We start from the raw sequence: 12,477 nt of genomic DNA, 5'->3' as shown, positions 1-12,477 counted from the left end.
CGGCGTCACTCGCAGCGTTCGCTCAGACCGTGGAAACGGACACCCCAGTGCGAGCAGGACCCCTGCCGCCCCCGCCATTGCAGCGGCGCAGCCTTTCCCAGCCCCTGCTCCAGAGGGTTTTCTCTCAGTAGCCCTCTGCGAGGTTTCAGCTGCTCGCTTTCCTCCTCCAGCAACCCCTCCTTCCGAGCGGTCCTTGCTCGCTCACCCGCCACCGAATTTCCACCCTTATTGGAGCCGGCGGTTTGGTCAGTGACTCGGAACACGCACCGCTCTCACCGCCCCGGGTTGCAAAGCGCCGGCCTTGGCGGTGCCAAACCGGCCGCTTCCGGGGCTGCAGGTGGGCGCTGGCGCCCCTGGGACCACCTGGGTGCAGAGCTGCAGCCACCGCGTGCCGCTTTCCTCTAGCTCCGTCCCCGACAAAAAGCAGCACAAAGCAAAAACGTCCGTCTCCTGCAGCTCTAAACTTCATTCTAGCTCAAGTAATTTATTTTGGGCTTTCACCAAAGATGAGTTGCAAAAAGTGGAAGGGGTGGGGAGGGATGAACAAGTAGTGCATCAAACACCTTTTAGGAAGCAGCTTCCTCAGAGCAGGAGAAATGCCCTTCTGGGTCAGAGCGATGGTCCACGCGGCTCCGAGGCCCCTCTCGGGCAGTGCCAGTAGGAGATGCCACATAGCAGAGGGATGTCAGCTCTTCTGACTTGTGCCATTGGTGTGTTTTATGCACTCAGACAGACCTGGCAGATCCCTGAAGGTGCACATCAGCCTTCTGAACCAGCCTGGTAGCCCATGTGTTAATCTTGGTGGATATACACACAGCTACTAACGATTACGCTGTGCCAGCACTTACCTATGGAGCCATAACCTAGCCGCTTCACAGAGAGCATGGTCGTAACTTCATTGATGCACATTACTGTAATTTCCTGAAATTACCCAGTTACACTGACGGACCATCGTCCAAAACCACCTCTGTTCTTACTGGAATTGTGCCTCTGTCTTACTGGAATGTCAAAAATGATTTTGCCCCTGAAAATACCCATTTTATACTCATTTAAGTTAACAGCACCCACAAAGCAACTACAGCTGAATTTGGTAGCGCTGGTAGTTAAGTGTTCTCTGATTTCCACAGTATTTGAAAGCATCTTAAACTGTCTTCAGCTGATCTTTGCAAATGAGTTCAGAAACCTTATTTGCTGGGTGTGAGACAAAGGCAACTTAAGTTTTTTGATTTCTTTTGACTCGGGGGCTAATTAAAACCCAAGCATCCAGACTGATTTGCTGCACCCAAATGACAGTCTAAAGCAACTTTCGCAGCATTTTGCCATGGCTGGCAAATTCCATCACCGTGTTGTTTGGGAGAACTTTTGGCCTTTGCTTTGGACAAGAACAGCAGATAATCAGGGTGTGGGTGCAGGAATTGTGTTATTTTTACATGTATAAATGATGCACATCATGTACCTGTGTATCTCTATATACACATGCACATCTAGGTACATATTTGTTTTATTTTTCAGAAGACTTTTCCATAATGGCTTTTGGGGTTTTTTTGGAAGAATTAAAACCCCCGCTTGCTGGCTGTGACCCCATTTCCAGTGGTTGTGCCGGCAGTGATCCAAGCCACCGCCCGTGCCCTTGCTGGGGAGCTGGGGAGCTGCTGGGGTGGCCGCGTGTTGCCTGCGTTGCGGCACACCTCAGGGCACCTGTCAGCCTGAGGTGGCTGCAGGTCACTTCAGCCATGTCACATCACACTCTGGCCATGGCTTTGTGGAAGTCCCAGTGTTCTGGCAGTCACACAAACGTGCTGCAGGGTGACAGCCAGCTCACAGAGTGTCCTGCGTTTGGCTGGGATAGAGTTCATTTTTTTCTTGCATGGCTAGTGCAGTGCTGTGTACCAAGACACAAAGGAACCAAAAATCCATTTTTAACATTTCTACAACCACATTTACTGCTCGATTCCCCAAATACTTTAGAAACAACACAAACAGCAGATCTCCTGTTGCCTTGTCAACTGCCAGTCTCCATCTCTGTTTGCAGAATATAAGAATTTGCAAACTCTTCAGCTTTTCATGATTACTTACATCTTCCCACCTTTTGTTCTATTTTTCCCCTCAGTGTGTAGATGAGCTAGATCACTCCAGTGACCATCATTTGACCAAGTGCGTCAGGCATAAACAGTACCATTTTCCTCAGGCACACTTCGCTGTGACAGAAGGTGGTGATGCAGGATTATTAGTGCCATTTGCAAAAGTGCCTCCTGTTGATAATCCAGGTGATTAGATATGCTCCTGCCTCAAACTTCCCTCACCGCAAAAGTCTCCTGAACATTTTGCCCATCCACAAGTTTCTGGATAGTTATTCGCTGTCTGACCTCTCAAGGTGAGTCACACCTGAATGTAGCTGGTTTTGATGGTGATGGTTATTTCCCCCAACCTGTTCTGGCCTAGCAATTATGGGATAAATGGACTCCTGAAATCCCTGGGTCTCACATTAGGGTGAAAGACCTTCCATCAGGCACTAGAAATCCTTTCGGGAAGTTTTGATTCACAGTATTTACTTTGCCTCTAACAACAATTTCAATACAAAGAGCTTTGCAGTGGAAAGGTCCTTTTCCTTCAGACACTTGTCACTAGGTCCTTCTCTTTCGGGACAGGGAGCACCCTGTTGTTTTGGGCAGTGCTTCTGTGTATTGGATCTTCACAAGCTGCATGCATGATTGCTTTTCATTGCTACTGAGCAACCTTTGAATAAACATGAATCATTTTTTATGGCATCAAATCTGAAATATTTCCTTACCAGCTATGTCTGTTATCAGCCCAGGTAGGAATGCGGTAACAATCTCTAGTGCCCACAACACTTCAAAATAGAACAAACTTTTCTCAACACACTGCTACTGTGGTGGGAAAGAAAGAAAAGCCTCTCCCCATCCGGTTTTGGATTTTGAGTGTAACAAATTGTACCTGTTTTTGAACTACTTGAAAGACCTTCGCTCTCTTTAGTTCTTTTGTATATCCCTGTATGCAGTTGTGTTTTCCTTTAAGCCAGTGCTTATTTCTGGATTAGCCACAGCTGATCATATTTTTCTGCATTAAAACTAGCAAGGCAAACAGCCAAGGAATAGCAGCATGGATGGTGCTGTAAGTTTAACTGAAGTGACCAAAGAAGCACCAGCCTAGTAGCTGGTAAGGATGGGTAGAGGTGAGGCTACACTGCGTATCGCTGCTGCTCTTCAGCAGGGGGTTATTCACCCAGGATTCAAGGACTCCCTTGAGGCAGAGGTGATGATCTCTAAATAGGATCGTTATTAAAAAGCCATCAGGGATTTGCAAACCAAGGCTGAATGCCTTCTCCCTGGCTACTGATGTAAGCTGCCAGGCAGCAGTGGTGTCTGTCCCAAAGAACCAGCGGTACTGCAGCAGCAGGAGCATGTCCATGTACACCCTCCCACTCCTTTGTGCCCCAAGGAGGCTGCTTCCCAATGTGTTTATTCATTTTTACCTTGTAGGAACAGAGTGGCTGCAGAGAGCTGTTCTGGTGATGCAAAAGGGAGCGCAGGGGGAAACCCTAAGCAGCTTTCAGCATGAAAGGTGGGAGGCTACAGGGCAAAGCTCATGAAAACAGTGTCATAGGACTGAGCAAATCCTGCTAGAAACTGTGTGTGGGGAACCCGGTCTCTCTTCCTAGGAGAGTGAAGGTAACACAAGCGGACCCAGACGGATGCTCTTGCTGATGCTTGCATGCCGCAGCACGTACGAAGCCTGGAGGAGAGCCCGGGCAGTGGCTACTCATGCTTTGCCTCAGCTGGCAAACCTGGATTAGCTCCTGGAAGATGTAGCCCACCCCCATCTGTCGCCTGTATTGCAGGATGGGGGATATTGCTTCCTGCAGGCGCTGAGTCAGTCTTAGTGCCCGAGCATCCCAGACCTAGAGCCTGCCCTACGCTAGCCACGCTGCTTTGCCACCGAGCCAGCTGCCACCTCCGTGGCTAGCCACCTCTGCTGCTAGCCACCTCTGCGGCTGGCCACCTTTGCTGCTAGCCACCCGTGGCTGACAACGGGCCACAGGCTGCACCTCCGCTGCACATTCCCTAAGGTCGGGGCCTGGCGTGGGCTCGCTCGCAGGGTGGGCAGCACCAGCCTCAGCCCGGTCCCGCTGCGAGAGGCTGGGCTGTGCCCACTGCCGGGCACATGCCCACCGGGGCTGAGCTGAGACTGGTGCCTGTCTGGAAGCTGGCTGTGTGGCTGAAACCGCAGCAAGCACAGCTATAGCACTGATTTCTCTGGCTGCTTTGTCCTGAGGGGTAATTAGTAAGTGGGGCGATCAAGATGGAGGTTTTGCACACATCCCTCTCTGCCCGCCCCCCCCCCCCCCCCCCCCCCCCCGCTGTTCTTTGCGGCTGAAATCTTTAATTTCCTCATTCCAGCCCTAACAATATAACTATTATCACAGCCACCTGACTCTCCAGGCTTGTGTTCCCACCCCTTTCATCATCTCTCCTGCCTGTCCCTGGAACTCAGAGGCAGATGCAGCCACCTCAGACCAGTTTTTCTCAGCCACTGCTGCATGGCAGCCAGCGGTGGTGACAGCTCGGCCACGGCCGCCCCAGCGGCGCAGTGCCCATGCAGCTCGGCCAGACACTGCTGCCCACCTGGCACTTCACTGGGGCTGGCGTTAGGCAGCCCAGTTCATGTTTGCCCCCATTTTGACGCTCCTGGTGCAATTCTCTGGGTGTCCCTGCTCAGTTGGTCCACCTCAGTGGTTTCATGTTCCTTCTCTGGTGATGGTGATCACCCTTTCCTGGGGTATCAGCCCAGAGCTGTGCACTCCAAAAGGGAATCCACAGGGAATTAAGCCCTTAAGAAGATAAATTAATCTATAAATCCCATTTCTTTCACGGGTAAGCCCAGATTTCATAGCCAAACGGCTTGAGGGAACACTTCCCACCACGCCCTTCCCAAAAAGCAGAGCAGAAGGCATCCCTCCCCTTTCCCATCTCCTTTTTAATTGTTCAGACATGTTCAATCCATTCCTCAGCTTGAGAGGTTCTTTGTCTTCCCTCCCAAGATCTCAGGCTAGCAGTGGTGTGAAGCTCTGGAACAGTCCCATGAGGCAAAGGACCTACTTTTTTTTCAAGATGTAGCTTGAGAAATTCAAGTTGAGGATTAGGTGATAGAAGTTTTTTGGCATTGTCTGGGTTTTTATGATGAATGTGAGGTTTGTCCCCCGCAGGGCCTGGAATGCCTGTATTTTTTTTTTTTTTTTTTCTTTTCTCCTTTCTTTTAAGCAGAAGACGTTGGCCAACAAAACATGAATCTTAGTCAAGCCACGTGACTGCTTCTGATGATACCGAGAAGAGTGAGATTTCTTCATTATAGTCACTGTCCCGTTCTGCCACCTCTTCTTTTAACTCTGTATCAAGACTGCAGCTGTTTCAGATGCATCTCACGTACCAAGAAGTTTGTACTCCTGGGTAAATTTTGGGGTCAGGACAGGGTTTTCCTCAAGTAAGACACATGGGCTTTCTGGGTTGTTTTTTAAAGAAATAAACTTCTGTAGGTTGAAGAATAGTCCCCTTCCCAGAGCCTAGGGCCTTTTGTCTTCCAAATCCCCTGCCAGTAAAGGATCCCAAAGAATTTGCAGCATAGAGGCTGCGTATGTTTATCAGCGGAGGCAATTGATCTTTCATACTGACTTAAGATGTTGATGGTATTTCATGGGAGGGCAGGTCAGTGAGACTGGTTTAGGTATGTACAACAGTATAAAAGAACAGAAAATCAGCAATTCATAAATAAATCAATGCTAAACAAACCCATGACTTCAGAAGCATTTGAAAAAAAAGGAAAATGGTAAAATAGTACCATTGAAAACAGGAGACGGAGCTGGATGGAAAGAACAGTAATGAATGAACTCAGAAAGAGAGGAAACTGCTCTCCTTCCGCACAAACCTCGGTGGGCTGTGGTGGGAAGGCCTGCATCGCCTAGTCACTGAAATAGGTGCTGGCAAGTGATTCAGCTCCCAGAAGATGACTCATGCCGCACAGTTTGCAGCACAGGAGGCTGAAGTTAGTCCACAGCCTCTTAAAGTGATGATGTATTGCCTTTCCTGCCCTTCCTGTGCTGCACCGTGTTATCGTTGCCCAACCTATGGGACCTCCCCGTGGCTGTCCACCAGCATTGCCCAGTGCTGCCCTGCTTCCCTGGCGGTTGTTGCTTTGACCCACCACGTGTCAATGCTACTGTCCCATACAATCCTGTGCCCCTGCTCTTCACTGCCATCCCTAACCCCTCCTGCCACCTCTTGTAATGCCACATCACCACGCCAGCTGTGACTGTTGGGGCAACGCTGCAGTTCCCTCTTCTCACTCCTCCTCTCAATGTGATGTCCCAAGGCTCAGGGTCATCATCCTGCTTTCCCACCTGCTGTCTTCAGCACTGCTGACACCCTGTCCTCTACCTCTTCTTGGTTTTGAGCCACTTTCCATTCTGCTTTGGCAGCCTTTGTTGTCTTGACCTGTTGCCCAGCATCAATGGCCTATACCAACGCCTACCACAGCTGTGTTATTCTCCCTGTCCAAAAGTGACACCCCTTTTATATTTTCATCTTTATCACCTGAGTTTACCCTCTGTCACCCTCTGCCATCCTTCCTAACCAGGCATGCTCATGAAAAGTGGGGTGGACACCTTTCCTGTGGGATACAGAAGCCATTGTTCAGTGGGATAAGGGCAGTCACAAAAAGCATCTATCAACAAAAGCTGAAGTTCCCTGCAGCGGGAAAAGTAGAGAAGGATATAAACTTTTGCATATTGTGTGTAGAAAGACTGTAAGTCAGGTCAAACAAAGCTCTGAGGAACGACTAGCAAAAGGAATCCAAACTCACATTAGATCTTTCTGGAAACATGTCAGGAACCTGGCAGTGGTTCTGAAGGACGATCTGTGGGGGGGCTGTGTGAGGACCCCACGGGGGAGGTAAGGCCACTGCAGACATCTCTGCACCTGTGTGAAGTGCTGAGTGGCAAGACCAAGGTGCAGAACCTATTCTTCAGCGGGGTGGGGTGCGCCAGCTGGAGCAGCGGTGGAAAAGGCTGATCACACTGACAAAGCGAACAGTAGCAGCTTGCTGGGAGCAGTGGCTTTTGTCCAAGAGTCTTAAAGGAACTGAAGGAAAAAATAGCTGAGCTGCTCCAAGCAGTGTGTAACCCGCGCTTACCACCGCCGTGGTACCTGAGGAGGGGGAAGTGATGAACGTGATGCCAGTTTGTAAAGACTCTGCATGGGCTCAAGGGGGGAGTAGACAGCTTAATGGAAAATAAACCTGCACAGGGTGACTAACCCACAGAAACCACATCCCGTCAGGAAGCCCCTGACCTGGAAGTGTTTGAAGGCGGGAGGAGTATTAATGAGAAGTTGGACACGTTTGCCTTGTTCATCCTGAGCTCTCCCTGAGAAGGGGAGAGGAGGAGGCTGGAGGAGGAGAAGCCAGGGGGAAATCAAATGCTTGTGGTGAGGAATGAGTGAAGAGGGGGAGAGGATAAGGTAAAAACATAACCCAGAAACTTACGAGGGGTCACAGAGCACAGCATCTGCAGCAGTACCCACTGCTTCCTGAAGGCATCTGAGGGTACCAGGTGGTGGGTGATGCCCTGTGATCCTCTGCATAGAGTAGCTGCACGAGGGAATAGAAACAGGCTGTGCAATCACCAGGAAGACCCCTGCAGTCAAACATCCTCCTCCCAGAGCTGCAGGGGGACACTTTGGTCAGGGGAAGGTGCTGCAAGAGGTTCTGGGACTTGTGTGGGCTTCAGACGAAGATTGCATGAATAAAAAGACGAGAGGTAAGTACAGCTGGAATCTACGAGGGTCTGGAGGAACTAGAGGGTGGCCTGACTTTGGCACACCATGATGCTTATATCCCCAGCAGGCTGTGAGACCCATCCTGTCAAGTGCCAGCCTGAGGGAGGTGTGTGTCGTGCCACCTCCCGAGGATCCGCAGGCGCTTGGATGAGAGTGCCTGGAGCATCGGAGCCAGCTGGGACCTGCAGAGTGGCTGGCTCCTGCTGTAGGACCTACCGGGTGTTGTGGTCCAGGCACTTTGGCCCAGCTGGTGGCGAGGGGCCAGCAGCAGTGACAGAGGGCTGTGTCTGTGCCAGCACCAGACATTGCATCTACCTGGGGATGTAGGTGGGGATGGGCTTCATTCCTCTGCTGCCTCTCCTCACCAGGAACTGCTGGCAAGTCCTGCTGCTCCTGGAGGCTGGAATCAGTCCTCTCCGCTCCAGATGGGCTTTTTGAGCAGCTCAGTTAATTTTTCATTCGGAGAGGGCATCTGCCATTTTTCAGCATCTGCTCATCACTCATTGAAGGAGACGCATGGGAGCCACCCATTCTGTGTGCTGGGAGAAGCTGAATTTTCAGCTGCCCAGGGAGAATGAGTGTGTTTTGGTACTGGGCAGGAGCTGGACTGGCTTAGTGTGACACATTGTGCTCTGGAGGGGAGTGTGCATCCCATGCTTTGTCGGGGACAGAAGTTAGGGGTGGCTGTAATAGAGCTGGAGGCTTTGGGAACAGAAAAGCCCCATCCTTTTCCCTTTTCTCTTTCTTCTTTATCTCTTCCCTTTTTCTTTTTTTTTCTCCTTTCCCTTTTCTTCTTTCTCCTTTCTGTTTGGTTGGTTTTGGTTTGGTTTGGTTTTTTTCTTTTTGAGAGGGAGAGAATGCAGAATGTTACAGGAGCTTCACTACCCGCTGTAGCTTAGCATTGCTCATGTCAGTGAAGTCCAGAGGAAGAACAGGTCAGAGGGAGCGATCAGTGCAGAAGATTGCTGTTACCGAGACAAGCAGACGTGCAGCACTAGTGAAGACGTGGCTTTGCTCAGCATTTCATACCCTGTTAACAGCGAGCAGCCCGGGGGCAGCGTTCCTGCCAGCACTGCTAGGGAGCAAAAGCAGTCATTGTATAGCTGAGATGACACTCCCTACGAAAAGAGGTATCCAGCTGTTGGGAAGAGCTTCCTGAGGTCGGTGGGCTTCCAAGAAGCTGCAGCCACGTGGGAGTCACTGTTCTGTGTGTACACCTGGAGCACCTGCTGCTTGCTGTGCCCATCCAGCAGGGCTGTGATGGCAAACTCTTGAGACGGAGCTCGCTGCTTCAGGCTTCTGTTCTGGAGGAAGTGTATGGCCAGAGAGCACAATGCTGGCCTTGACGCTTTATCCTGGCCCACCCCTGCCAAGTGGGTCGCCGTGATTCCCTGCAGTTCATTGACCAAGACGGGGGAGATGTGGGAGGGTTCGGTATTACGTCTGTGGGCAGTGTGGAAATTTCTGTCGCATGCTTGGCTTGAGCAGTTTACTGTCTGTCACTGCCCGGCGGGCTAAGGGAGGGGGCTTTTAGCTGTGAATGGTCCCCGTGCATTGGCACTTCACAAGGAGTCCGCAAGAGGCTGAGGGTGGCAGGTGGGATCTGAAGCTTCTCAGCCTGAGCGGATGGTACCAAGGTGGGAACAAGCTTTATAAAGGACCACGTCCCCTGCTGCGGGGAGCTGCATCGCTGTATGCTGCCAGGCACAGGAGAAGGACCTTTCCTGGTCTGGTCTGTGATGAACTTGGCAATTAGATGCAAGGGTGAGCACAGCTCTCAGGACTTCTGACATTTTCAGAGATGTCATTCTCAAATGTTTCAAGAGTGCCACCTCTACGGTTTAAAAAGCAATCTGTGCTAAGCCTGTCCGCACCGTGGTGGCTTGCAACGGGGCCACTAACACTGAATTCCAATGGCCTGTAGGCAGCAGCTGCACGGCTGGAGAGGGCTTCACTCAGCCCACACTGACCTTCAGGGTCGATCGAGAGTAGCCTCTCATCACTGTCTGCCACCTTCCAGAGAAGGGCTTTGGCTGAGCGAGGTGCCTGCGCGGGAGGAGCAAGTCCACAGCTGCTTTGGAAGTGCTGCAGAATGTGCAGTTATGGTACCCTGTGAGGCTGAAGCCAACACGGTTTATCTAAATACTTTACTTTGAGTTAATGCACGTTCTCTTTGAGGCACCTGTCAGCCGAGCTTCAGCTATGTTCGCAGAGTGCATCTAAGCCAATGCAGCCGGACTGCTGGATCTATTTTTTCAGCTTAAATTGAATGTGCAGAGGCATAATCCAACAAGGGGAACCTGTGTGGGAAAGATAGTCTTGAGCTTGGCTTTGTTTGCCAAATGGCTGCTCTCAGTGCCACCTCAGAGGTCTTGGCTCGCCCACATTCACGATGCAATGCGGCCCCAGCCCCCAGGTAACCTTCTGTTGGCTGAAGGGCAGAGAACTTAACCTTTCATCTTGATAAAATAACCTTGCATCTTGATAAAACCCGTTTTGAATGTTATCTCTTATATCAACTGCTTCTCCTAAAGGACTCGTTTAAACCATTAATATTTATTTCTGTGGACATAGCATACCTATAGCGGGCTGGTCTGCCTAGCAGCTGATCGGGTAATGACCAGATTCCTGCTTCTCAATTCACGTGGCCAGGCACCGATGCCATGTGGCACTTGGCCACGGCACATTTGACCTTGGAAGGCAGCATGGCTGTCTCCCGGGGGTGCAGAACATGTAATATTATTTATCCGCGTCTTTCTAATGCAATCAAGTTTATCTTTGATGACCTTTTAGCCTCTTTGTAATAAGTGTCTTATGTTTAAAATCTAAGGAACATTGTTGCTAAACACAGTCACTTTGTTTATCAGTATTACCTTTTCTGCTTTAGGATGTATGTTTTACTCATTTTTGTGGTTTAAATTCACCTCGAGACCTTCAGGGATGCAGTAATCGGGGACACCTGTAGCAGCTCTAGTGGGGAGCATCGGAGAGCAGGCAATCAAACAGAATGAAGTGCCACGGTATATTTCTCCTTACAAGGAACGCGGCCACCCCTGGTGTGTTTCTTCCATCTCTCTGTTATTTTTCTTTCCTTTATGTCGGTTTATGGGCCAAAAAGGCAGACAAACCACCAGCTCTCACTTTGGGTGTTACACAGGCCTTGGAGTGTCACCCAGGGTCTCTTTCGACTGATGCCACTAACCTTCCTTTTAATTTATTATTAAAGAACAGCTTGAAAAAAATAGCCTGGCCTTTACTTGAAGACCTTGAGAGACAGTCTACCACTTTCACTGACAGATGGCTAGGACAACCATCCTGCTGGTGAGTGTGTTACGCCTTATTTGATCCTGAATGTGCCTATATATGACCTGCAGCTGCTGACTCTCACCGTGCCTTTCTGCACAGGTTACGGTGCTCCCCATACTCTGTATTTTCTGGGGTGTGACTGAGAGGTACCTGGCCAGTAATGCCTCGGGGTGCCCCTGTAAGGTGTTTTTCTGACCTTCTGAATTGGTCCCGGCATTTTGCTCTGGACCACCTCCAAGCTTTCAAGAAAATACCCCCCCGGTGTGGGTGCCTGCGCTGCTGATGGGCATTGCAGCTTCAGGCTTTGCTGGACTTCCAGCTCAGAGCTGGCAATCACAGGTGACAGTGACTTCTCCAGTGGTGGCCAGTGAAGTTCCTGCTCTCGGCAGCTTGTCCTGGCTGCCCAGGAGGCAGCTGTCACAGACCAATCGTTCCCGGGGGTGCCTGAAGCCAGCAGGCAGTACCGAAACCTTCCGTGAGTCCTGCTCTGCAGCACCAACCTCCTCCTGCCCTGGCACCCAGGGTCCCTTGGAGCTCCTGTGCCTGGGTCCCAGCTGGTTCCCCCGTGTGGGGCTGAGCCCACCCGTCCAGCGGCCGTGGGGTCACACCGTAGGCTCGGCTGCCCGGCTCGCTGCGGGACGTGCGCGGGCAGGAGCGGCCCCTGGGACTGACTATTGACCCGTAACGCCTCAGAAATGAAGAGGAAATGGTACAAGCCCGAAGTGCCTCCACCGGCAGCTGCGCCCTGCCCCTGGTCACTCTTCGGTGTTCCCACAGGTCGGGCAACCTGGTGGGGCTTGGGAGCCAGCAGCCCTGCAGCGGCGGTGGCCCTGCCTGAGGAGGCTCCGTGGCCTTGGCCAGCGCCTTGTCCTGTCCGGGCGCATCCAGCTGGCCGGGGCTGATGCTGGCCTGAGGGGCTCCCTCCGCTTCAGCCACTGCTCTCGCCCTCTGCAAGTTTTGCCAACAGCATTTCTTACAGCTGTATCTCCTGATGCCTCTATTGAACAGCACGGCTCTGGCAGAGGCCCACACTTTCAGCAGTGATCGCTGCTTCTTGTTGGAGAAGGAACGTTTGCCATTTGTCTGTCTTCTAGAAATTAATCCATATAATGTGAATGATGATGTATACACACATGACTATTTTTCCTTCAGAATTTACAGATTTCTTGGTTTGTTAAATCTCCACCTGTGCTTTTATCAGCTGAATGTATTATTTTGTCAAAGAATGAGGTCAGGTTTGTTTCTCACAACATTTTTTTCTTTTGAAACATACTAAATAATTAACATTGTTTTCGTTGTTGACACTTTTGTTTGCTAACTTGTA

General features: G+C 50.8%; 1 long non-coding RNA gene across 2 annotated transcripts; it reads left to right on the top strand.

Annotated features, from left to right (window-relative positions):
- Positions 1 to 6,719: 6,719 nt before the first annotated feature.
- LOC130150778 (uncharacterized) lies at positions 6,720 to 12,442 on the top strand. Of its 2 annotated transcripts, XR_008822385.1 has the most exons (3): positions 6,720 to 7,828; positions 11,074 to 11,168; positions 11,253 to 12,442. It is a non-coding gene; the product is annotated as an uncharacterized LOC130150778 (long non-coding RNA). The 2 variants fall into 2 exon arrangements; XR_008822384.1 differs by having other exon boundaries at positions 11,074 to 12,442.
- The last annotated feature ends 35 nt before the right edge of the window (positions 12,443 to 12,477 follow it).

This window comes from Falco biarmicus, chromosome 5, assembly GCF_023638135.1.
Source record: "Falco biarmicus isolate bFalBia1 chromosome 5, bFalBia1.pri, whole genome shotgun sequence".
Lineage (NCBI taxonomy): Eukaryota > Metazoa > Chordata > Aves > Falconiformes > Falconidae > Falco > Falco biarmicus.
This window is presented reverse-complemented; position numbering and strand designations above follow the sequence as displayed.